Genomic DNA, 24198 nt, shown 5'->3' with positions numbered 1-24198 from the left:
CATTAAAATGCAGTCGTGGCTCACTTTGGGGTCCCAACCCACAGTTTGAGAACCACTGCTTTAGAGCATTCTGCTGCTACAGAGGAGGGGTTAACATCACACAACAAATAAAGCATGATTCACACCCAATCTAGCTAGGCGTCATGTTGGGCCGAACCCTCACATATTCTGACCATCTTACAAAGACAGCCACTAAGGTCAAAATGCACAACAACCTGCTCAGAAAACTGGCCAGAATGACATGGGGAGCCAATGCCCAAACATTACGCTCTTCAGCTGTGGCACTCTGTTACTCAGTAGAAGTGTACTGCGCTTCAGTATGGGCTCACTCGTCTCACACAAAGATGATTGATGTACAACTTAATTCCACCAGGCACACTTAACTCTACTCCTCCACCATAGTTCCTGGTTCTCTGCAATATTGCTCTGCCCAGTGTTCGCAGAGAGGAAAGTGTAGCAAAGCTTGTGATGAAATTGCGTGATAGGCCATATCTACCACTAATTAAAGACTTGTTCAATGCACCACATAGTCAACTGCCTTCATGTCGCCCGGTGTGGATACGTTTACCAGGTGAGGGATTTACGGTAGAGGACACGTGACAAGCTTCACAGTCTGCAATGAAAGTGACAAATAATCATCTTGTCTCGGACCCCATTCAACGTCAACCCAGGTTTGATTTATCGCAAAGGCAATGGAGTCTTCTGAACTGGTTTCATATCAGACATGGAATTTGTGCTGCAGCAGAATTTCAGTGGTGTTTTAGAGACAGTCCTCTATGTCAATGTGGGCAGCCACAAACCATGACACATATTGTTGAGGACTACAAAATGACTCAATTTCCTGGAGGTCTTCGTGCCTTGAACATCGTTGATAAGAACGCTGTGGTTTGGCTTGACCGGATTGCATACGCCAAATAAATAAATAGAGGAGGGGGCAATATTTTATCTATAATGTTTATAAATACTGGAGATTATCTCCTTGCTCTTTGCTTTTCAGTTTAGGGCTCAGGAAGGGTGTGGGGGGGGAAGGAGGGAAGCAAGCAAACAGTACAGAATTCAATACAATTCCTGAGTTAAACCAGAGATACAGGAAATCACTGTAGACAATACCTTGTTAACTTCCTAATGTGACCAAATTAAACAGTAAAACACAAACAAATAACACAGTGCTGCATTTCAGATGTCTGACTCAGTATCAGAACCATTAATTAATTCGGCAGCCAGAAGGGGAAACAGCCATACATACTAAAGGGACAGTGCCAACAAAAAGCTCACACTTGTGTGAAATTTGTATCTACTACTGTTACCACAAAGATTAGAGATGACTATAAAGGGAAAGATTGGGGGGGGGACTATCGTTTATAACATGTTCATTTTGCACAACTGACAGCACTTTATGTCTAATCAATTTTGCTTATTTCCCGATATAGAAAGCCAGGCTTTCCTGTTTGTGTGGGTCTTTCTCAGAGCACCAAGTGAAAGAAAAACACTAACTCTAAAGCTGCAAAAATTGGCAACGGGACTCTGGGATAAGTGTAATACCTGAAACTACTTCTAATTAATGTTTTTAAATTCACTAAGGACCAGTTTCCATTACTCCAACTCACATTGAGTAATACCTTATTCCAGAAGTAAGGCTGCTGAAATCAGTGGGACCATTTGTGTAGTACAGTATTGTTCACCATAAAGAGGGCAGGATTTGGCCCTAGAATTTAAGTTGATGATGTCTAAAGAGACAAGACAGACAAAAGATGGGAAGGCGAACAGAGGTCAAGTGACATGCCCAGTCTGGCACAGCAAGGAGTAAAACGTCCTCCTCTGTCTCGGTTCAATGCCCTAGCCACTGGCCTATTACCTTCCCGCGTGGACTGCCACTGAAGTGAACAGGGCTCCTCATATGTCCACAGAGTCTGCTGCTTGATCAAATTGCAGGATCGGGGCCATAGTTAGGAGTGACGGATACTGCACATGTGAGGTCAGGGGGTCATGTTTGCTTGTTTTGAAGATGTACGATTAGTTAGCTAGTATTGTAGCATGGCTGTTAAAGGCAGCTTGAACATAGTTTTCTACGAGGATGATGTAATTGGGGTGGGGAATCTACTATAAACACTAACTACAGATAATCTTAATTTAATGCTAGCTTGAGTCAACCATTTGCATATAAATTTTTAGCTCCTAAAATTTATTAGCAGCAAGGAGATGATGGTATAACAAGTTGATGAGTTGGTATGAGATCATATTTAACTTAATGTGAGGCTTGTGGACTTTGCTTTCTTGGAGGAAGCACTCATTGCGTGTAGTACAGTAAAAACTGTCTCTTAAAACAAAAGGATGAAATAGTTCCCTTGACAAAGCAGCAGCACGGTAATTATAAATCTGCCATGCTCCATATTTTATTACAGTTTCATAGCAAAGGAGAGAATTTACGATGTGAGACAAAAAGCTCAGCTAGCCTTCGTCTGTCAGTCGGGTACCTATCTTAATTCATATCTGAAATATTAGCTCATATTTGAACTGAATGTAAGATTTTGAACATCCTTTTAAACTCAAGTTTGTTGAAATTAGAAGAATTTTCCACCTTTCTAGTTTAAAGGGAAAACAAGAAACATGAATTACTTGAACATCTGTGCAGAAAGGCCACTTAACTCATTTAATGTGTCCAAAAAAACCCCCAAACCCTACAAGAGTAGTATCCTACTCAATTACATGGAAGTAGTAAACCAAGATAACACTGCTGGTCCATGCAGTGTTGTTGTAGCCAGGTTGGCCCCATACTGGCTAGGGGGCTTTCCCAGGGCACCTGGCTGGTCGGGCTGGCAGAGCCTGTAGTAGTTTTGGTCCCCTTCTTCCTAGCGAAAGGAGGGGCTGCAGCCCTTTGTGGTGTTGTGCTGGCCCAACGGGATCACACTTTCTTCTGCATTTACCTGGACCTTTAAGGTTGCAGGTTCCAATTTGCTCCACCACATCATCTCCACAGAGATCTTTCTGAGCAAATCAGGGGGTTACAGGTCGCATACCCAGATAACATGGTTCAATCTGGGCTGACGGTGGGTGAGCTTAACCTTTGGTCAGTCTGGAAAGCCTTGCCTCTTACTAGTAGTCCTGTGACAACATATTTCACCAAGCAATAACAGATGGCCTTTCAGGAATACAAAAAACGTGAGATCAGAAGATGAGTCCTTAAGATACAGTGTTGGCTCCCCCCTCCTTTAGGGTCCTGGTTAAGGGGTGCAAACGGTCCAAGTTCCATTAAACTCCTGTATGTCCTGCCTGTTATTTCTTCACTCATCTGTCCACTCATCCTTTCATTCTCTCTGCATTTCTGAAAATATTCAGGGCTTTTACTGGCAAAGAACTGTGGAACTAGCAACAATTTTGCTTAGACTGATAGGGTCGGAGTCACCCCTTGGCAACAGAGCTGTCTGAAATTCTATTAATATAAAACTTTTTTAAACTACAGAAAAATTACAAGTTTGCAAACCAAGAAAACTGAAGTTTATAAAATAACGCCTCGCTCACAACACTCTCTTGAAAGGCGTCATAAGGAAGGAACCTGTCAATAGTATTTTGAGCAATGCTTCATGTCCTCTTTTAATGTCTTCTTTTTAAACAGTTTCCAAACTCCAACTCCTTTGCTCCCAACTCAGAACAGACTAATAAGAACACCACCTCAGGGAAAAGACTAGCACACAGACATACTTCCTCTTCAGAGGATCAAACAGACGAGACTGTTCCTTTTCAAGTTTTATTAATCCTGGTTCATAATTTCCACCACATCGTTAGTCATTTCCTAGTATTGAATAGTTGGTAGCAGCAGCATTAAGCAGTAAATAGCAAGATAACCATGACACCTGCAATTCCTTGATTGAGACTTGCCCACAATCACGTATGGGTGAAAGGAGAAGAGGTACAAATTAAAAAAGGCAAACCATTTAAAAATGCAGGGTAGTTTTGATCTCATGCTCATTTCTTTCATCTACATTATCTCCCCAGCTGGCCCTGAATGTCAGCCATATGTCAGGCAGAAAGAAGGTTTGAAAATTAGGTAGTTTTTGCCAAAAACCTTCTAGAGAGAAGGACTGGCTTTGTAAGAGGAACTTGCTCATTATCATCATTTATTACGCTTGTAGCTTTTTTCTGGCCCCTTTCCAGTTTGTCAACGTCCTGCTGACACCAGGACTGGATACAATATTCAAGTGACTTAAAACGATCTGTTTTCTGTAGGTTTTTTTGAACCATCCTATAAAGGTTATTACAAAATCATCTTCCTTCTATAGGATGGTTCAAAAGACCTACAGGAAGGCTATCATTGTCTTTTAATTTTTATAGGGGTTTAGACTGACTGCTATAGAATCCTCATGAATTTCTACAGAACCCTATTGGTTTCACTCCTACTAGGCTTTTCCATAAGGCTCCATCACAAAATTGCCATTTAAGGATTTTCCTTTGATTCTCTTCCTCCTTTCAATCTAGACTGAGTCTTTGGGTCAACGCCCGTGGTAAGGGGCAGCACGTAGCTGTGCCACATCAGGAGGAGCCCTTAGAGAAATAGTGACTCAGAGTTACAATTCCAACCTTATTTTCCACAAAGGTAATTTGCCATTTACTATGAGTAGCGTCCTTCCCCACACCTTCAACCAGCTCAACATTTTGGACTGGCATGTTGCGTTGGAACCAAGGGTCTCCCCACTCCCTACCCCTCTCTGCTCATTGGCACGTAGGGGAAGGAGATCCTTGGTACTGCCCCATCCTCAGCTCTCTTTGCCACCTCTCTACCCACCTCTTGGGACCTGGAGAGTACATGCAGCCCCTCTTCTCTCTCGCCCCCCTAGACCTGAGGTCCAGGGAGCCCTAACAAGGTTGGAGTCTTAGCCCCCAATCTGCTGTGTTAGGCCAACCACCACCTGTCCCTCACTCTGATGCTTTTTGGAATAAGGCCTGTGTAAGTGCTGTTCTTGGCCCAAGAATCCATGCTTCTCCGCCTTGCTTCTTTCTTATTACGTAATCAAACTCTCCACCCACATCCGTTTTCCCTCCACTCTCCAAGACGGTCATCATTCTAGCCTTGAGCTCACCTGCTGTAACTTTGCCCAGCTCCCCAAATGCAGTCAGAATGAGCATCTTGCTTAGGGTCTGATCCTCAGCTCACTGAAGTCAAGAGCTTTTTCACTCACTTCAGTGGGCTTAGGGCAAAGCCCTCAATTCCCAGCCCTGGGAACACAGACATTTCTTGCCAGGTTGTTATCAGAAATATGAAATAATTTCTTCTGCTCTCTCTTCATTAGTAAAGGTAATAGGCTTGGGATGAAGGGACAACCTAATGAGTAAAGGGAGAATGGATAGCTTTGTGTTTATGGCAAAGGAGGAACAAGGTATATTCCTGGCTCCGCCACAGACATCCTGTGTGACATTAGGTAACAAGCCACTGTAGTCAGATTTTGCAACCAAGACACAACTCAGTCTCTGTTTTCACAGGCACAAACAGTAATTAAAAATTTTACTCACTTGTAGGTACAAATAGGTAGTTAAATGTCTAACGCCTAATTTTTATACCTATAATCCACTGTGGCTGCAAAAATGTAGGTACAATTACTAGCAGGTACAAAACTGTGCCTGCAATAATTCTCACTCTTAAAAGCTGTGTAATCCATAAGCCATTTGCAGTGCACACAACTTTAATAGCCCTACAAATTCATGAACAATGTTACATATTATGTGCCAGTAGATAGCATTCTGTATTAACTATTATCTACATGTACACACATGTATTCAACTCTTTTATATACATTACACACAAATAAATTAATGTAAAAGAGCATTAAAGTTACAAAGTCAAGGACTCAAAAGTTAGCAGGAGCCAGAATTGAAGTTGCCCAGCTCCCTTGTGCATATGCATTTTGAGACAATCTTTAATCACATGATCGCCCACTATTTTTTCCACTGGACCCCTGCTTCATTCGGTGCACAGAATGGACAGTGCTCAATGAATGGGAAGAACTTCAATATTTCTTATTATCCTCCTTGTTCAACGTGTGGCCCTAGGCCTTATTTGTTGCACACCATCCAAACCCTGCTCTGAATACAGAATTATAAATTTCCTCAAGCACCATAAAATAGTCCTCATCACCATGGTATGTTAGTGTTTTACTAACATAAGTGAATTTATCTTCACAACAGCTCTGTGAGGCAAACTGGGACTGTTATCCCTGTTTGACATATAGATAAAGATAGGGAAAAAAGGAAGTGTTTTCATACCCATTTTACAGATGGGGAACCAAGATACACAGGGAATCAAGTGATTGGCCCAAGATCATACAGGAAGTCTGTGGCACAGCCAGGAATTGAACCATGTTTCCTGAATCCCTGTCCTGTGCCTGGACCACAAGATCATCCTTTCTCTTAATCTCTGGGGTAGTCTCCCCAGGGGAGCTAGGTATCATCTAGGTCAGTGCCTCTCAAAGCCAGTCCGCCACTTGTTCACAGAAAGCCCCGGCGGTCCGGGCCAGTTTGTTTACCTGCCGCGTCCGCAAGTTCGGCTGATCGCGGCTCCCACTTGCTGCGGTTCGCTGCTCCAGGCCAATGGGGGCTGCGGGAAGGGCGGCCAGCACATCCCTCGGCCCGCGCCGCTTCCCGCAGCCCCCCATTGGCTTGGAGCGGCGAACAGCAGCCAGTGGGAGCCGCGATCGGCCGAACCTGCGAACGCGGCAAGTAAACAAACCGGCCCGGACCGCCAGGGGCTTTCCCTGAACAAGCGGCGGCCCGACTTTGAGAAGCACTGATCTAGGTATCAGATGACACCCAGCTTCCCAGGGAGTCACTCAACTCCTGGTGAATTCAATGGGAGTCAACAGTGCTTGAAACCCCAGAGGTTGCTCAGCACCTTGCAGGATCAAGCCCCAATACTGAAAGCACACCATTTCATGTGTTATCTTAGAGAGATTAATTGTAATGAGTTTTAATGCAAGGGAGGGATAAGTCATTTGTGGAGTTGTATAGGAAGAGGGGAAGCTTTATAATGGAACATAACAGCCTATCGGTACTTTGAAAAGTTGCCTGGCCTGACCAGCACCTTCAGAGAAAACTTCCTCCTCTAACAAGGATCCTGATAACTGATGTTCTGACTTTTATCAGCAGGGTGGCCTCGTACTCTGGCAGCTTCCAAACAATAAAGTGACCTTCACAGCTGCCACCACTTCCTATTAAAAGACTAAGAGCGGCCTATGTGCTTAAGGAAGGGCAGAAACACGTCCTTATCGTTTCGGAAGTAATGCTTTTGATTATCTAAAGCAATGTAATTATATCAGACATTTATCTGTGAGTAGCTTTTTCCTTTCAGGGGGGAGGAATAGAAAAACTTTTCACTTCATAATGAGCCTTATTGAAACTCCATTTTTGCCTTTGGCTAAGCGCCATTATCCAGCAGAAGCATGCAATCATCCCAAAAATGGATAATGGCAGGGAAAACGGACAAGTATTTTTTTTTTTTGAAATATTGTTTGTAAAAGGCTTAATTTATAATAGGGATTGTTTGTGTTAGGGGCTTTTTGGCATCGATGGTTAACAAGAACTTGCTGTTCTACTGCCAGTTCATTTAATCAACAGAGCCTTGTGTAGGCCTCAGTTGATATGGCCTAGAAAACAATGCAAGCTTTTTCCCAGAAACTGCCCCATCGTGATAGAAGAGCACCCTGCTATTTGATCTGTCATTGTTCTTCTTGACAGACATTGTTGCTGTCACTGCACCACATCAAAACATACACGCTATCAGATTCACTGCACTGTAGGATCTTTTTTTTTTTTTTAAGAAATTACCTGATAGCACCATTTATTGAGGACAATAATGCAGCTATAGCCTCTGTGTAACAATGCAATTGAATAAATAGCACTTTACCTCTGCAATAGGTGTGCTTCAGATTAGGTGCTTGTCTGAATAAACAGTTTGATGTCCAGAAGACCACCTTCTCCAAAGAGAATCAGGCAAGGTTTCAGTTTTCAGCAGGAATAAATACTCTTGACCTATTTGGTCATTGGCATAGTGAAGTTTGACCGCACTTTGTAACCCAAAGATGGCAAATTTTACTCAGAATTGGCTATTTTTTCTACATGGTTAATGCTTTTGCTTTATGGCTAATCAGCTATTTTTTCTATATAGTTAATGCCTTTTTGAAACAACTTGGTACAGCAGTTATGCACATTGGCCTTTGTGGCACAGAAAGATATTCCATAATTTTGCGTTTATAACACACCTGCAGATACCAGCTGCTATCAATGCACAAACATCTCACTGAAAATATATTGCTATCATCACATGCTCATTCCTTCTCATTCAGGAGGAGTTTATGTTCAAGTCTACACGTTGTCTATGGCAGATCCAGTTAATAGGCCATGGGTATGTCACTTCAAAGCAGGATTTAATTAAATACACAGGAGGCTCAATTCTCCTTTACCCTGCAACTTGTGCAGTCATTTATCCCACAGTGCAAACTGTTCCCATTCCGATTAGGTAGTGTTTCACACCCACTTTTCACTGGTGTAAATGACTGCACACGATGCAGGGCAATCGGGAACTGGATGAAGTGTGTGCACATGTGTATGGTTTCAGGAAACAGCCCTGGGAAGTCCTATCTTGCTACATAGAGGCATTCCACTAGGAGCTATTTATTATTTGAATTGTGGCAGAGCCTAGAAAACCCAATCATGGATTGCATCTACTGTGCTTGGCACTGTAAATATTTTATATATGTACTATTTAAAAATTGTAACAACGGCAGATAATTAAATATGCAAACAAAGTTACTGTAAAGCATCTGTATTGTACTTAGAGTGCATTCGGCACTTTGCAGATAGATATAAATTGCAGGCATGTTTTTGGTTTGCTGAATTCATCGGTATCTCCCCCCTATAAAGAAACAAGGATCTTTATTTGCTCCCAAATTTTGTTTGTACAGTAGGTGCTGTTACTTAAGAAAGAGACTCTTCCTTCCCTAGCCAAATAAAATGATCCCTTTGGTTATTTATAGTTGTCATGGCCCAAAGACATCACTTGGCTCTCTACCACAAGCCCAGCCATGTGTTACTATATTAAAAAATGTGAAAAAGTAATTATGGGGTACTGAAGCCAGTGTCTGCAGACAAAACCTGCCAAGAGGGAAGCGACAGGAAATGTGTGCACTTCAAGGCTGCACGACCATTGGCCAGGTTCAATATTCCGCAAGAACAGAAAAAGCAGAAAGAGGGGTTGGCTTCTGCACACAGTAAGTCACGTATAGTATTTCAGAGCCAAGTCATTTGCTGCCAAGAGTGGGCGCAATCCTGCAACCCCCTGGCCCACACACACAGTCCTTACAGTTGATTCAGTTGGGAGCCCCCTAAAGTGCCCACACAGGGAAATAAGGGAGCATAAGGTGGAGCGAAGTGCAGGTTACCCACATTGCTGGTCTGTGTGCGCGGAAAGAGCTACCAGTGCAGGGCCATTTCTTCCCCTCCCTCACAGGTGGATGGGGAGTGGGAGGGAAGAGGTTGGAGTGGGTAGAGTCTTGGTTTACTTCCCTTTCCCCTCCCTCCTGGCTTGGATAGGGGTGGGGAGAGAAGCTAGTAAACTCTGCCAGGAAAAGGGCTGGCACAGCTACTTGCCCTGTGGAGTAAATGGGCAGCAGAAACCAAACTGTGGTTCTCAGAGACATTACTCCAAGAGTCACAATTCAGTCTCTGTTCTGCTCCTGGGGCAACATAGCTACTTCACTGCCCCTTTCTCAGCAGGAGATGCAAGGTGCCAATCCAGCCCAGTATTGAGCCCCAACTAGAGACACAATTCATACTGGGTAGCACATTTAGGAAGCCAGAGGACCTGATTTTCCTTTCACTGGCGCCAGTGCACCTCCATTTATTTTAATACGGTTATTCCAGATTCACCGTAGTGTAAACAAGAGTAGAAGCAGGCTAAGTGGCGTCAGGAAGCTTACAACACCTTTTTCTGTAGTACCTCAGAACACCTGAGCAAGGAAGCTAACCAAGAGAGTGAATAGTTCACCTGGTGAGACAAATGTTGCCAAAAAACTTTGGGGAGGAATTTCAGTTGGACTGTCCCTCTGAATAACCCCTGGAGTTCCAGAGGACTCTACATCCAAATTGTCTTTCAGAAACTACTAAGAATTTCCCTCTGAATACCAGACAGAATCCTCCTCAAAATATACATAGGTTCTAGAGTAAAGAGATGGATAGGTGGGAGGTTTTCTCATTCTAGTGCCACCCCAGAGGTATGTGCTGTGTCACAGCAAACTTCTTTGGGAGTTGATATAGGGTTTTTCCAATGTCTGTCTTCTCTCCTACTTTGGTAACCATGGCCCATCAACCTGCTCATCTCTCTCTCTATTGAATTAACCTTGACAACAGTAATGCTTATTTACTGATATAAGGAGGTGAAACAAATAAAGATTTTTTTCCAAGGATAAGATGGGCTGTCAGCGGAGCTGGGGAGGGGCTTGAAATGCACATCTCAGAAAAAGTGCCAAAACTTGTGCCTGGTTTCAGGTCAAAACCAGTCAGTGTTCCACATTTCCCCACCCAAAGCCATAAACCAGCCTAGGGTCACTTTAGCACAGGCCAAACCTCCGGGTGGATTTCATTCATACTTGGGGCTAGTAATGAAACCCAAAACTTTCAAAGTTTTGCAAAGTTTATTTTGGAGACAACCGACTAAAACTCTTGCAAGTTGAAGACTAAATATCGAGGAACACTACCAGTATCCAGAAAAATGCACATTTAAACTGCTGCCTTCTATATTCATGCTCTTGCTTAGTAGCGCTCTCGGATCCCTGGTTAACATTCCATGGTAGCAGTAGGCTAATTTGCATTAACTCAGTATCCTAATATTTCCCCCACTTTCATCTTTTGCGTCCTACAGGGACTGCTCAAATGCAGTATCCACAGTGCCACCTGCTGGCTCCAATACACTACTACGTGAATGAATAGCAGCTCCCTGCTGAGTAACCGTAATACAAATGTTTGGTAATTTGTTTATTCATTTCAAATTGAGGCTGACTGGGATAGCCTCATAAAACCCATACAATATCTCACTTTTGCAATGGTCCCAAGGGAACAGCAACTGTGCAACTTTAGTCCAGCATAGTTTCATAGTCTGCTCTATTCAGATTCTTCTATTATGCTCTACATAAGCAATACAACAGAGGACGCTCCATATAGAATAGTAGATCCTAATCTGCCCTGCAGCATAGCCCTGAAAAGTTCTAGCCATTTGTCAAGCACCATAGATTCTGTACACCAATTCTACAGCTTGGCTATCCACAGACTGTTTTCCTCCTCAGAGGAAGATAAATAAGCTAAGGACTAATTGCCAATTCCCCTTTCTCCTCCGTTGGCCTAGTGTATCAGAACCTGGAAATAGAGCACTTCTTTTGCCACAAGTAGTGGTGCATGAATCATACTGTAGTGTCAATCCAGTGTATTCTGGGTGTAACAGCAGCTCTGCAAACGAGAGTACAGTAGTATAAGCACCTAGCTTTTTCTGTAACTGCAAGAACTTTTCAAATATTTCACATCGTTTGTGCATCAGGTATTTCCACTGAGAAGCGTCTCAGATTTGCATCACAAAATGCCACAAGAAACAAGAACATGTAGATGAGATGGTAGCCTATAAAAGCCAATGAATAGCACCTCAATTCTTTGGAGTAGTAACCCATTGGATATTAGTACTAAGAATACATCAATGTGGGTGTGTCTCTATGATGTTCACTGTAATTCAGCATTAATTCTGTCCACCACTATGTTACAGCGATACTAACAAAGGAAGAGCTCCATGGAGGTTCTCAGTTGGTTTCAGCCACATGGAAAAAATACAGTTTCCTGATGGTTGTATCACACTGGCAGCATTCCAGCAATTTGAATGCATCTCTTCAAACTGGTGCTCATGTATTTAAATTTAGCACATGTTTAAAGTCTTTGCTAGACTAGGGCTTACTTCCTCAGCATCTTGCAGGATCAACCCGTCATGTCCTCCTGCAGATTTCCTTTTAATCAAGTTCAAACTGAGAATACCCCTTTTTATCTATTATGTTCTTTCTCTGAAATCTAGACTTATGCTCTAATAAATTTGTTAGTCGCTAAGATGCCACAAGTACTCCTGTTCTCTTCAAACTAAGAATCAGGGCCTGCTTCTCATTTACAATAAGGCCCCTTTACATCACTCCAGGAGTCCGAAGGGGCCTTTAAGTTGGAAGTGTAATTAACGTTGGTACTTGTTGGTTGATGTTTTGGTATTTACCAGATAGGGTCTGATCACATAAATCCCTACATTTACAATTAAATTCTGACGCTACAATCTTCTTGCTGGTGATGCTGTACAAAGCAATTAGCAACTTTGTGATTCAGGCACTGAAGTGGGACCCTGGAGATCCTATTCTAACACCCTGCTCTACCATGTTTTCACTGCGTGACTTTTAGCAAGTTCAGGGCCGCCCAGAGTGGGGGGCAAGTGGGGCTTCTGCGGCAATTCGGCGGCGGGTCCTTCACCCGCCGCCAAAGTGCCCCAAAGACCCAGAGCGGAAGGACCCCCGCCACCAAAGACCCCAGGCCCCCTGAATCCTCTGGGCGACCCTGGGCAAGTTATTTATCTCTCTGGCCTCCGTTCCCCATGTATAAAAGGGGAACAATAATACTTCCTTTTTCCCACCTTTTGCCTGTTTAGATTGTAAGCTCTTTGGGGCAGGGACTGGCTCTTACTACGTGTACGCCCAGCCCCGAGCGCGATGAGCCCTGATCTTGGTCAGGCATTTAAGCATTACTATAAAATTAATAATACATAATGATAACAATGCTTAGATGTGTGGTGTTTACTCATGTGAAAAGTCTCATTGGCTGGCTGGATAAACCTCAAAGCTTGGCTTGGGAAATACAACTGGGAGATGTAATCATAACAAAACCTAGGCCTTTATCCCAATGGGAATTTCTCCAACTTCCATTTTTTTATTCCCCCATGCAAATAAAAATATATTGAAACCAAAACTAGCAACCTGTACATTTCAACTGAATTCAAGGTATTAAAAAAAACATTTACACACACAATTTTTGTTTTAAATTGGCAAAGTTCCAGTGAATCTATCACCACGGCAATTAAAGTGATTTTTCCATCTGAATATAACCCTGACATGGAAAGAACTTACACTATCACTGTATAAAGCTGTTTTGAGAGATCAGTTCCCTCACTGAGCATATTTTATACTCATCAAACACATTTATACATCCTCACATATCAGAGCTATTCGAGGAATTTCAAATCTGAATAATAATATTAGTCACTCTTGAAAGAGCAAATAGGTTTGGCATCCTTACTAATGTGAACTACAAATACCTTAGAAGAAACCAAGTCTCTCTTTTTCCTTGTTCTTGGGGGGAGGTGGGAATCACGCATCTTAATATAAAGGAAGACAATCTATTTAGTTTAACAGCAAAATTACTGAAGGAAGCATTTTTGAGTCAATTTTAAAGCAATATTCTTTTTTCACACACAGGGTCAAAACTCTTTAGCACATTCTTTCATTTAGACGCCTTTGAAAATCCCAGCACAAGAGAATAAGGCACTCAATTCCAAGTGAATTTCAATGGGATTTGGACACCTAACTCCCTTAGTCTTCTCTGAAACATCCCAGCCTTAACCAATACAAGGTTCATTTTCCAGCTGAGAAATACCTTAGCAATGGTACACTTAACACTCAACAGTTATTTAACCTATTTTACTAATGTGTTTGGGAAGGAGGTTAATAACAGTGGATAGCTATATCCTTAAGCTTAATTTTTCCAACAACCCTACTCATAAAAGGAAAAATTGAGTACATATTAAAGGAAGCAAGCAATTAAGTTGCACAAATAGTGAGCTCATTGAACTGCAGCTGACTTCTATCATGTCAAAGAACAACTAAACACAGAAGCAATGAAAAGATTGTTGCCGCGACCACCACTGAGAACTGACTGGCAATAAAGATGAATAACTTCCTACTTGAAGATTACTGATTAAAGCTCTTCAGAAACCAAAAGGTTAGACATAGGCATAACTGGAGACAAATATTTTAATCCATGTTTGGCAGATTCCGAAACATTTTTATAGTGGATTTAAAACAACGGTTTATCCAACACCAGTAAACTCTGCTTCAATCAGCCTTTAAAAACCACTGCCGTTTTTACCAAACCAAACATCGCAAGGAACTGGTTCTTTGCATTGACGCTTTGAGCAAGGAGCTCTCTCCACGCTGCTAGGCTGGCTCGCCCTACTGTACTGAAGGAGAGGAGTGGGGAGGAAATGGATGGTGGAGTTCTGAAAGATCAAACATTCGCAGGCCACAGCGCATTAGTGGAGGAGGCTGTGCCCAGCTGGATGAATGGTGTTTATATACAGCCTGGCTAGTACAGGCCAACTGGTTTCCATGGGGTTATTCCCATAGAGCTGGTTGCTGAGTTCCAATGAGCACTAAGTATGGGGCAGTACAAAGCTAAGCTGCCCCAGGGACCAAATTCTGATTGAGAGAACTACGGTTTGCCCTCTGCTTCCCCCTTGCTCCGGAGGAAGGCTCTAACAGCCCCATATCTGGAGCAGCTTTCAGGGCCGGATTAACCTTTTGTGGGCCCAGCGCCAAACATATTTGTGGGCCCCCCTGGGGGCAATGAAGCACGGTGCGGGGGGTCGGTCCCTGGAGCCAGTGGTTAGCCAGGGGCCTGGCATGGCAGGGGTGGCCCCGCTCCGCCCAGTGCGAGGGCACGATTTACAAACCAGCACATAATGGCCCGCCTGGCCCTGTGCTGCCAGCATGCCCCTTTCCCTCGGGGGTGGGCCCATGCCACGCCACACAACACCCCTACTTGCCTGGAGGGGCCCAGCCAAGCCCCCCACACTTTCTCCCCTCCCCCAATTGGCTGAGACCAACCAGGCTTCAGCACCAGTCACAGGTGGCTCAGCTCCTGGGAGACAGGTGGAATCCCACAGGTGGTGGGAAGCAGAGACTGCCCAGAACCAGAGGTGCACTGGGGTCCAGCCAGGAGGCAGAGAGAAGCTGGCGGGTGGGGGTAGGGGGTGGAGAGGAGCCCTCGTCTGACCGGCAGGCAGGCTGAGAGGAGCAAGTGGTGGGCGGGGTGGGGGGGGAGCCAGCGGGCTGGTGGAGTCTCAGGGCGCAGTGCAAACAGAGCAGGCCGGGGCCGCTTCTGAACACAGGCCCAGCTCCGTGGTGCCACTGGCGCCATTGTAAACCCGGCACTGAGCTTACTTCTCTGTGTGTGTCGGCTCTGCTACAGTGGTGAGGGAGGGGATGGAACCAAGTCTACGCCCCCTGCACCACCTGGGAATGCTCTCCCTGCTGCATACATACCAGCAATGCAGGTTGCCTGGAGCAAGAGAGCTGCCCTACATCGCTTTGCCCCCTGCAGAGCAGGGTAAGCCAGCTCACAATTGAGGCCATAGATAGGATCATCCTAAGGGAGCTTTGCAGTATTCTTAGATCCCACCACAATGTCCACCACAGAATCTAGTCACTTGAGGATTCGTCCAGAGTAGGGGAATACCTGGTTGGCATAAAACCACTATAATGGCTCATATGCCAACCCCCATTGCTAGACAGCGGGTGCAATTGATGGAAGATGTCATGGCTGGGCATTCCAGGGTATCTATAGCTGACAGAATGCCCTTAGGCGGTCATTGTAACTTAGAGCAACCATCAGCCCCTTTCCCTAAGATGCACCAGGCACACAAAGCATAGACCTGAGGATCTGGCCCAGCAGGTGCATTGTACCTAGAGTGTTGCACTGCACATTTGGAAAGCAGCAGTAGACCCCAAAGGTCAGGAATCTCCCCCTAAGGCCTAACTCGGAGCTTGTGCAAGGCAAAGCTACCTCTCCAAAATCTGGGCACTTAGAAAGAAGCAGAATTTTTTTTCATCTTCTGCACCAATAACAGCCTGCAATTCCAGTAGCAGACGTGCTCAAAGTCATGTGCTTTTCCATCACTTTTTATGCCTTCTGTGTGTGCTGCCTCACACAGAAAGGCTTGTTATTTATGAATTTTACTTTCAACACTGATCTTAAACAGTTCATCTTCAGAAGAGTTGGTGTAAACCATTATTCAGTGTGTCACTCCCTCTGCATCTCACCCACAAAGGATGTGACTCTGCTACAGATACCAAAGATGGGATTTAGTTCTTTAACTCTAGTGGCAAACGTTCTTAACTGTGTAGGTTGCGAGTTCAATCCCCAATGACGACCAAGACAACAGTCATTACGTTAGCAATTAGCAAACCTGCCACTTTAGGAGCTTCTAGACGAAGAATAAAAAAAAGTGAATCTTTAAAAAAAATTAATCATTGCAGAAGAGATTTTGAGCAAGTCATCAGGGAGGGGAAATGTCTTATTCCATAAATCTAACAATGTACATGAAAGGTTCTGCACTGAAGAGCTCTTCTGGGAAAGAATGGGGCAGAATCACTACAGTAAAGAGGTGTGTTTCTGCATCTTGACAAAATAGCCTAGACAGATGGGTACAGTTGCTGAGTAAGGAAATCACAGCGCAAAATCCCTGGGCACCAGTGATCAGGGCAATGTTGCCATGTTGCGATCATAGGAGCCAACTTTTCCCAGTGTTCGCGCCCTCCCCGCCCCCAGCCCCGCTCCGACTCTACCTCTGCCCCGCCCCTGAACCGCCCACATTCCAACCCCTTTCCCCAAAGTCCCCGCCTCAACTCCGCCCCCTCCCTGCCCCTATTGGACTCCTTCCCCAAATCCCCACCCTGACCCCTCCTCTTCCCCGAGCGCACCACGGTCCCCCTCTGCCCCCCCCCAGCCCTTGCTGCCGCGAAACAGCTGTTTCACGGTGGGAAGCGCTGTGAGTTAGGGGGAGAAGCGGCGCGCTTAGGGGAGGAGGCAGAGGCAAGCTGGGGCGGGGCAGGGAGCTGTAGGTGCAGAGCACACACCAATTTTTCCCCGTGGGTGCTCCAGCCCCAGAACACCTACAGAGTCGGCGCCTATGGCTGCGATGGAGGGAAAAGGAGTTAAATGGGTATGTGGGGGCAGGAACAGAAAGTGAGAGAACTCATGCACTAGAAATGCAGAAATTTTGCTCAAATAAAGTTCTAGCTATTTGCAGTGTTAAACATGAGATAATAAATAATAATATAATATATGGAGATATACCTATCTCATAGAACTGGAAGGGACCCCAAAAGGTCATCGAGTCCAGCCCCTGCCTTCACTAGCAGGACCAAGTAGTGATTTTGCCCCAGATCCCTCAAGGATTGAACTCAAAACCCTGGGTTTAGTAGACCAATGCTCAAACCAGGGCCGGCTTTATCAAGAGCGGGGCCCGATTCCTGGGGGCGGGGCTTGCTGCAAGCCCTGCCCCCAGGAATCGAGCTGCGCTCTGGCCGGGGTTGCCGGGCTTGGGTCCGACCCGGAGCCGCGCCGGGGGAGCCGGGCCGGACCCGAGCCGCGCTGCGGGGACAGGGCCGGACCCGAGCAGCACTGCGGGAGCCGCGCCATGGGGACCGGGCCGGACCCGAGCAGCACCGCGGGGACCGGGCCGGGCCGGAGCCGCGCCGCGGGGACCGGGCCGGGCCGGAGCCGCGCTGTGGGGACCAGGCCGGGGCCGGGCTGGACCCGGGCCGCGCGGGCCGGGCCGAGCCGGAGCAGGGCCGCGCCGCGGGGGCTGGGCCGGGCCGGAGCAGGGCCGCGCCGCGGGGGCCGGGCCGGGCCGGAGCCGCTGGGGCCTGCGTGCTCGGCGGGAACGGGTGGCGCCTGCCCGGAGCCCTTCTCGCGCCCCCACCACCCCAGCTTACCTTGTGCTGCCTGCCCGCCCCTGCTTCTTTTCAGACTTCCCGCGAATCTCTGATTCGCGGGAAGCAGGGGAGGGGGCGGAGCGTTCAGGGGAGGGGAGGAGGGGGAAGTGAGCTGGGGGTGGGGTGGAGAGCTGCAGCGCGGGGCCCTCTTGGCGCGGGGCCCAATTCAGCCGAATCGGCTGAATCTGCCTAAAGCCGGCCCTGGCTCAAACCACTGAGCTGCGTGCAAACATAACAAAACTAAAATTTGCCAGGGAGAAAAGCATAGAAGTCAGCTTCACCCAGTACCTAATGGAGCACCGAGCTGGTCTAACAATCAACAGTTCATCTTAGGTACATGAAGCAGAGAAACCAAAATCAGTTCTGTGACACAGGGCTATTACTCTACTTAACCATCTCTCTAAGTAGAGCTCTCTTGATGCACTAATAACAGAAACACTGAGCTCACGTTTTTACCAGCAGTTGCACACAGAGGGAGTGAAGGCCCTGAGCCAAAAACAACCATTAGCATATCAGCATTAAGCACTTGATCCCAAGGCCGTTGAAGTCAATCGAAGTCTTTCCACTGAATTCTGTGGGCTTTGGATCAGACCCGAAGAAAGCAAATGCTTTGTTACTCAGAATTATGAGACTTGCTTTTGTAGCTCTTTTCAACATGAGATGGAATGAACAAATGAGTGTAGAAGAAAACATCCATTTCCACATCGCTTTCCCTTTCCTCCCCAATATTTTCTGAGGCAATTCTCCCTGCGATGAATCACACTCGGAAATGAAACTCTTAATTGGACCATGGAAGTGAAACACCAAGACATGACTTCATTACGGTAGAGATAATACAAGGGCAAAGGATCAGTGGCATCTCCACATCATCTTAATTGATGGACTGCTCTGATTTATTACAACACTAGCATATGTGCGAGCATGGAGGAATTAAAAAATGCTTTTATCTGACTTGTGTGTTCTTAGTATCTCTCCTTGTCTAGTTTCACCTCAGATGGACTCTTCAGCTTTGCAAATCATGTGCTACTCCAGCCTGAGTTACTAATGGAAAACGGTGAGAAAATGATTCAAGATTGGCCAAGTTCAAATACCCAGCCTGCCCATTTACTTGTACCAAAGTAAGGACATGTGATTACTTAACCAAGTATTGCTAGATTAGCATGCAGGTGATAAGAAGGTACAGAAACATAAAAGAGAAAGAAGATAAAAGGAGAGCCGAAACAAAGCCTCCACTTGTTCCCTAATTACCTTTCTAGCAGGAAGAAGGACATTGACCGTGTAACTTGCAAGTGATAGTGTAACCCACTGGTCAGTGTGTGTTACATGTCTCCCATTACACCCAATCCACAGAGGATGACAGTCTGTTATTGCCCCCAGCAACAGAACCTGGCTCTTTAGCTCATGCTGTAGAGACTCCCGATTTTACCTCTGGAGGTCCCCAGTGTTGGCCAAGATGGCAGTTGTTACAAATGCAGCCTTCATGAGGGTCCCTTCCGGCCTTAAAATCCTTCCAGTGTTTATGGAGAGGAAGCAGCTTCTCTTTAGTTAAGGCTTTATATTGTTAGGCAGATTTGCACTCACCCTTTTCCCTCTCACAGCGTGCACTACAATCCCCCCACCCCAAATTCTTTCACATTTTGCATGTGTTCTGGAGCCAGTGGGGCTACTTTCAGCCAAATGTGAGGTACATCAGACAAGCCATTCCTTAGCTGGGAGAGTTTTTAAAAAATTAGGTGTCAGAGGCATTTTGCAAATTCTTATAATGCTTTTCTTTTAGTCCTGTCCTATCTCAAAAATAGTTTGGCATAGAAACTGAGTTTATCTTCAAGTTTTTATAGTGATCTAAGGACCAAATCTTCAGCTAGTGCACATCAGTTGAGCTTCACTGAAGTCAATGCACTTACACTATGCACATCTATGCTGTTTGCAGCTATGCAGTGATGAGTATGTATGTTATTGCAAGAATTGAATAGGAAATAGATTTCCTTGGGCAAACCTACTGTGACAAGAATTGCTGAGAGGAAATAAGGGCACACACTATTTCGTGGTTCTGTTTGGCAAATTTTGCTTTTTGTGACATTTCAGGGCAATGGATACTTTTCACTTTGAATTGGGGTGTGGGGGGGAGAGGGGTAGATGAAAAGCCACTTCTGCCCAGAAAATTACCTTTTCCGTAACTGGTGTTCTTCGAGATGTGTTGCTCATGTCCATTCCACTTTAGGTGTGCGTGCTCGCCACATGCACCGGTGCCGGAAGTTTTTCCCTCAGCAGTATCCGTAGGAGACCGGCTCTGGCGCCCCCTGGAGTGGTGCCCATATGGCACAGTATAAGGGGTGCCACTGGCTCCCCTCACCCTCAGTTCCTTCTTGCCAGAAACTCTGATAGTGAGGAAGGAGGGTGGGTCGTGGAATGAATATGACCAACACATCTCGAAGAACACCAGATAACTGTCTTTTCTTCTTCGAGTGCTTGCTCATGTCCATTCCACATTAGGTTATTCCCAGCAGTTCCCGTGGAGGCGGGAAGGAGTTCACGGCAGCGCAGATTGTAATACAGCTCTGCCGAACCCAGCATCATCTCTGGGCTGCTGAGTGATGGCATAATGAGACCTGAACATGTGGACCGAGGACCACATCACAGCTCTACAGATGTCCTGGATTGGGATGTGCACCAGGAAGGCTGCTGAAGACACCTGCGCTCTAGTTGAATGGGCCCTGATGATCGGCAGCGGCAGGACCTTTGCTAGCTCATAACGGATCTTTATGCAAGAGATGATCCAGTTGGAAATCCTCTGCGAAGAAACCGGAAGGCCCTTCATCCTATCTGCCGTAGCGATGCAGGGCTGGGTCAATTTACAGAAAGGCTTGGTACTCCAAGTAAAAAGCCAAGGCCCTCTGGATGTCCAGCGCATGCAAACTCTTCTCCTCGGCAGTCTTGTGCTGCTTGGGACAGAACAGTGGCAGGAATACGTCCTGGCTCATGTGGAAGGAAGATACCACCTTCAGTAGGAAGGCTGGGTGGGGCTGCAGCTGGACCTTGTCCTTATAAAACACTGTGTAAGGCAGTTCCGAGGTCAAGGCCTTAATCTCTAAGACTCATCTCACCAACATCACCGCCACCAGGAAAGCAAACTTCCAGGACAAGTAGGAAAGGGAGAAGGAGCCTAGCAGCTGGACAGGCGGGCTGGTGAGCCTGGAGAGGATCAGGTTAAGGTCCCACTGCAGGACAGGCGCCCGTACCTGCTGGTAAAGCCTCTTGAGGCCCCTCAGAACCTGACAGTCATGTCATGAGAAAAGACCATCTGACCTTGGATCGGCTGGTGGAACGCGGCGATGGCCGCAAGGTGCACTCTGATGGAAGAATGCCCCAGATCCTGGGTCCTGATCTGCAGTAAGTAGTCCAAGATGGACTGCACTGAAGAACATGAGGGAGAAATGCTGTGCTCTGATGCCCAGTGGGAAAACCTTGTCCATTTGGCCAAGTAAGTTAGTCTCGTGGATGGCTTCCTACTTCCAAGGAGGACCTGCTGGACCTCCTCTGAGCAGGTACACTCCTCCGGGTTCAAATACAGCGCATCCATGCTGAGAGGTGTAGAGACTCGAGGTTGGGGTGTAGGAGCCGACCGTGATCCTGTGACAGCAGGTCCGGACGGTAGGGAAGGGACAAGGGAGGGGCCACCGCCATGTTCATGAGCATGCGGAACAGTGTTGGTGAGGCCAGGCAGGGACAATCACAATAACTTGTGCTTTGTCCCTCTTGATCTTTACTAGGATCCAGCTGACGAGAGGGATCGGAGAGAACACATACATCAGACCCTCAGCCCATGACAAGAGGAAGGCATCGGAGAGGGAGTCCTTGCTCAGGCCCTGCCAGGAACAAAACCGATGGCACTTTCTGTTTCGCCTGGTAGCAAACAGATCTACCTGGGGAGTTCCCCACCTCTGGAAGATCATGCAGGCCACCTCCGGGTGGAGTGACCACTCGTGGTCAGAGGAGAAGTCCCTGCTGAGGTGATCTGCTAGAGCATTCCTGATGCCGGGGAGGTGACCACCTTCCAGATGGATGCCGTGGCCGAGACAGAAGTCCCAGAGACGGAGCACCTCTTGGCAGAAGCAGGCTCCTTCTTGCCTGTTGATGTAGAACATTGAGGCCTCATTGTCCGTCAGGACTCTCACCGCTTTGCCCGCCAGGTGCAGCAGGAAGACCCTGCAGGCCAGCCAGTCCGCTCTGAGCAACTTGACATTTATGTGTAACATTATCTCCTCCAGGGTCAACATCCCCTGGGTCCAGAGATGTCCTAGATGCTCCCCCCAACCAAGGTCCGAAGCGTCTGATGCTAGCTTGGTAGATGGAGTGAGACTGTCGAAGGTGACTCCTTTCAGGACCTTCTCGCAATCGGTCCACCACTGCAGCAAGGTGAGAACTGCCGGAGGAATGGTTACGATCTTTTCCAGGTGGTCCCTGAATTGGGAATAGGTCAACGCCAGCCATTGCTTCAGGGGCCTCATGCGGAGCCTAGCATGGCAGACCACATATGTGCAAGTTGCCATGTGGCCTAGCAGGTGCAGGCTCGCCTTTGCTGTTGTGAGGGGAAACGCCAACACTTCCGCGACAAGGTCCATCAGGGCCTGAAATCTGTCTAACAGCAGGAACGCTCTCACCTAGGTCGAGTTGAGCACGGCCCCAATGTATTCTATCCTTTGAACTGGAATTAATGTGGACTCTTTGTGGTTGACCAGTAGTCCCAAGGAGTGGCACGTGGTTTGTAGTGTAGTGACGTCGCATTGGAACTGAGCCTTGGAGTTGCCTTTGACCAGCCAGTTGTCGAGGTACGGGTAAATCTGGATACTCCGATGCCTGAGGTAGGCCGCGACTATTGCCATACCCTTGGTAAACACCCTTGGTACTGTAGCCAGGCCAAATGGAAAGACCACAAACTGGTAGTGGGCCGAAACAACTGTAAAACGGAGAAAGCGTCTGTGTCCTGGGAAGATCGTTATCTGAAAGTATGCGTCTTTCCAGTCGAGGGCGGCATACCAGTCTCCAGGAGACAGTGAGGGGATAATGGAGGCCAGGGAGAACATGCAAAACTTTATGTTCCTTAGGTATCTGTTGAGGTCTGCAGGTGCACGATGGGACACAGACCACTCTTGGCCTTTGGGATCAGAAAATATGGGGAATAGAAACTCTTGTTCTGGTAAGGAGGCCGGACCTTCTCCACCGCCCCTAATTATAAGAGACCCTGAACCTCCTGCTCAAGAAGACTCTCGTGAGAAGGTTCCCTGAAGAGGGATGGGGAAGGGGGATGAGAGGGAAGGTGGAAATAAATTGGAAGGTGTAGCTGTGTGCCACTATACTGAGGACCCAGCGGTCCAAAATTATCGCTGACCATACCGGGAGGAAAAAGGAAAGGCGGTTGCAAAAAATTGGGAAAATCAGATCCAGGAAATAGACTGGTAGGACGCACTCGGACATACCCTCAAAATGATTTTTTAGCTCCTGGCTTGGAACAGATTGAACCTGACTGGGCAGAGGTTGGGGGCGGGTTGCTCATGCGCCATCTGTAGCCCTTGGGATTTTTGTGCAGCAGGTCCTTCCAGGGCTGGCTTCCTTGCCCCCGGGGAAATTGCCGTTTGAACCACTTCTGTGCTGGTCCTGGAACATAGAGCCCCAGTGTTTTTAGGGTGGTTCGGGAGTCCTTCAGCCCATATAATTTGTTGTCCATCTGCTCCACAAATAGGGCCTGGTCATCAAAGGGGAAGTCCTGAATCGACTGCTGAGCCTCAGAGGACAACCCAGAGAGGAGCAGCCAGGACGCTCGCCGCATGGAGATGGTGTGGGTGGAGGAATCTGCCGCATCAGATGCCGCTTGAAGGGCCACCCTGGCAATGGCCGTGCCCTTGTCGAGGATTGCTCGGAATTCTTTACGGGAACCTTCCAGGAGGGCATTCTCAAACTTGGCCATGGTCTGCCACATATTAAAGTGGTAGTAGCCCAGGAGGGCCTGGTGGTTGGCCACCCTCCACTGTAAGCTAGACGAGGAATAAATTTTCTGTCCGAACAGTCCAGTCTCCTGGAGTCTTTATTTTTGGGGGTAGCTCCAGATTGCCCCAGCCTTCTCTGTGGTTAACTGCCTCGACCACCCAGGAATTTGGGGCAGGATGGGAGTAAAGGTATTCGTGCCCCTTAGTCAGGACAAAGTACTTACGCTCTACCCATTTGGAAATGGGGGGCAGAGAGGAGGGGGTTTGCCACAAGGCACTGGATATCTTCAATACCCCTTAATGAAGGGGAAGGACCACCCTAGCAGGGGCTGTGGAGGGGAGGACGTCAAACAGGAAGTCCGCTTGCTCCTCCAACTCCTCCGCCTGCA

Source organism: Malaclemys terrapin, chromosome 4, assembly GCF_027887155.1.
Source record: "Malaclemys terrapin pileata isolate rMalTer1 chromosome 4, rMalTer1.hap1, whole genome shotgun sequence".
NCBI classification, from domain to species: domain Eukaryota; kingdom Metazoa; phylum Chordata; order Testudines; family Emydidae; genus Malaclemys; species Malaclemys terrapin.
Note: the sequence above shows the minus strand (reverse complement) of the source record.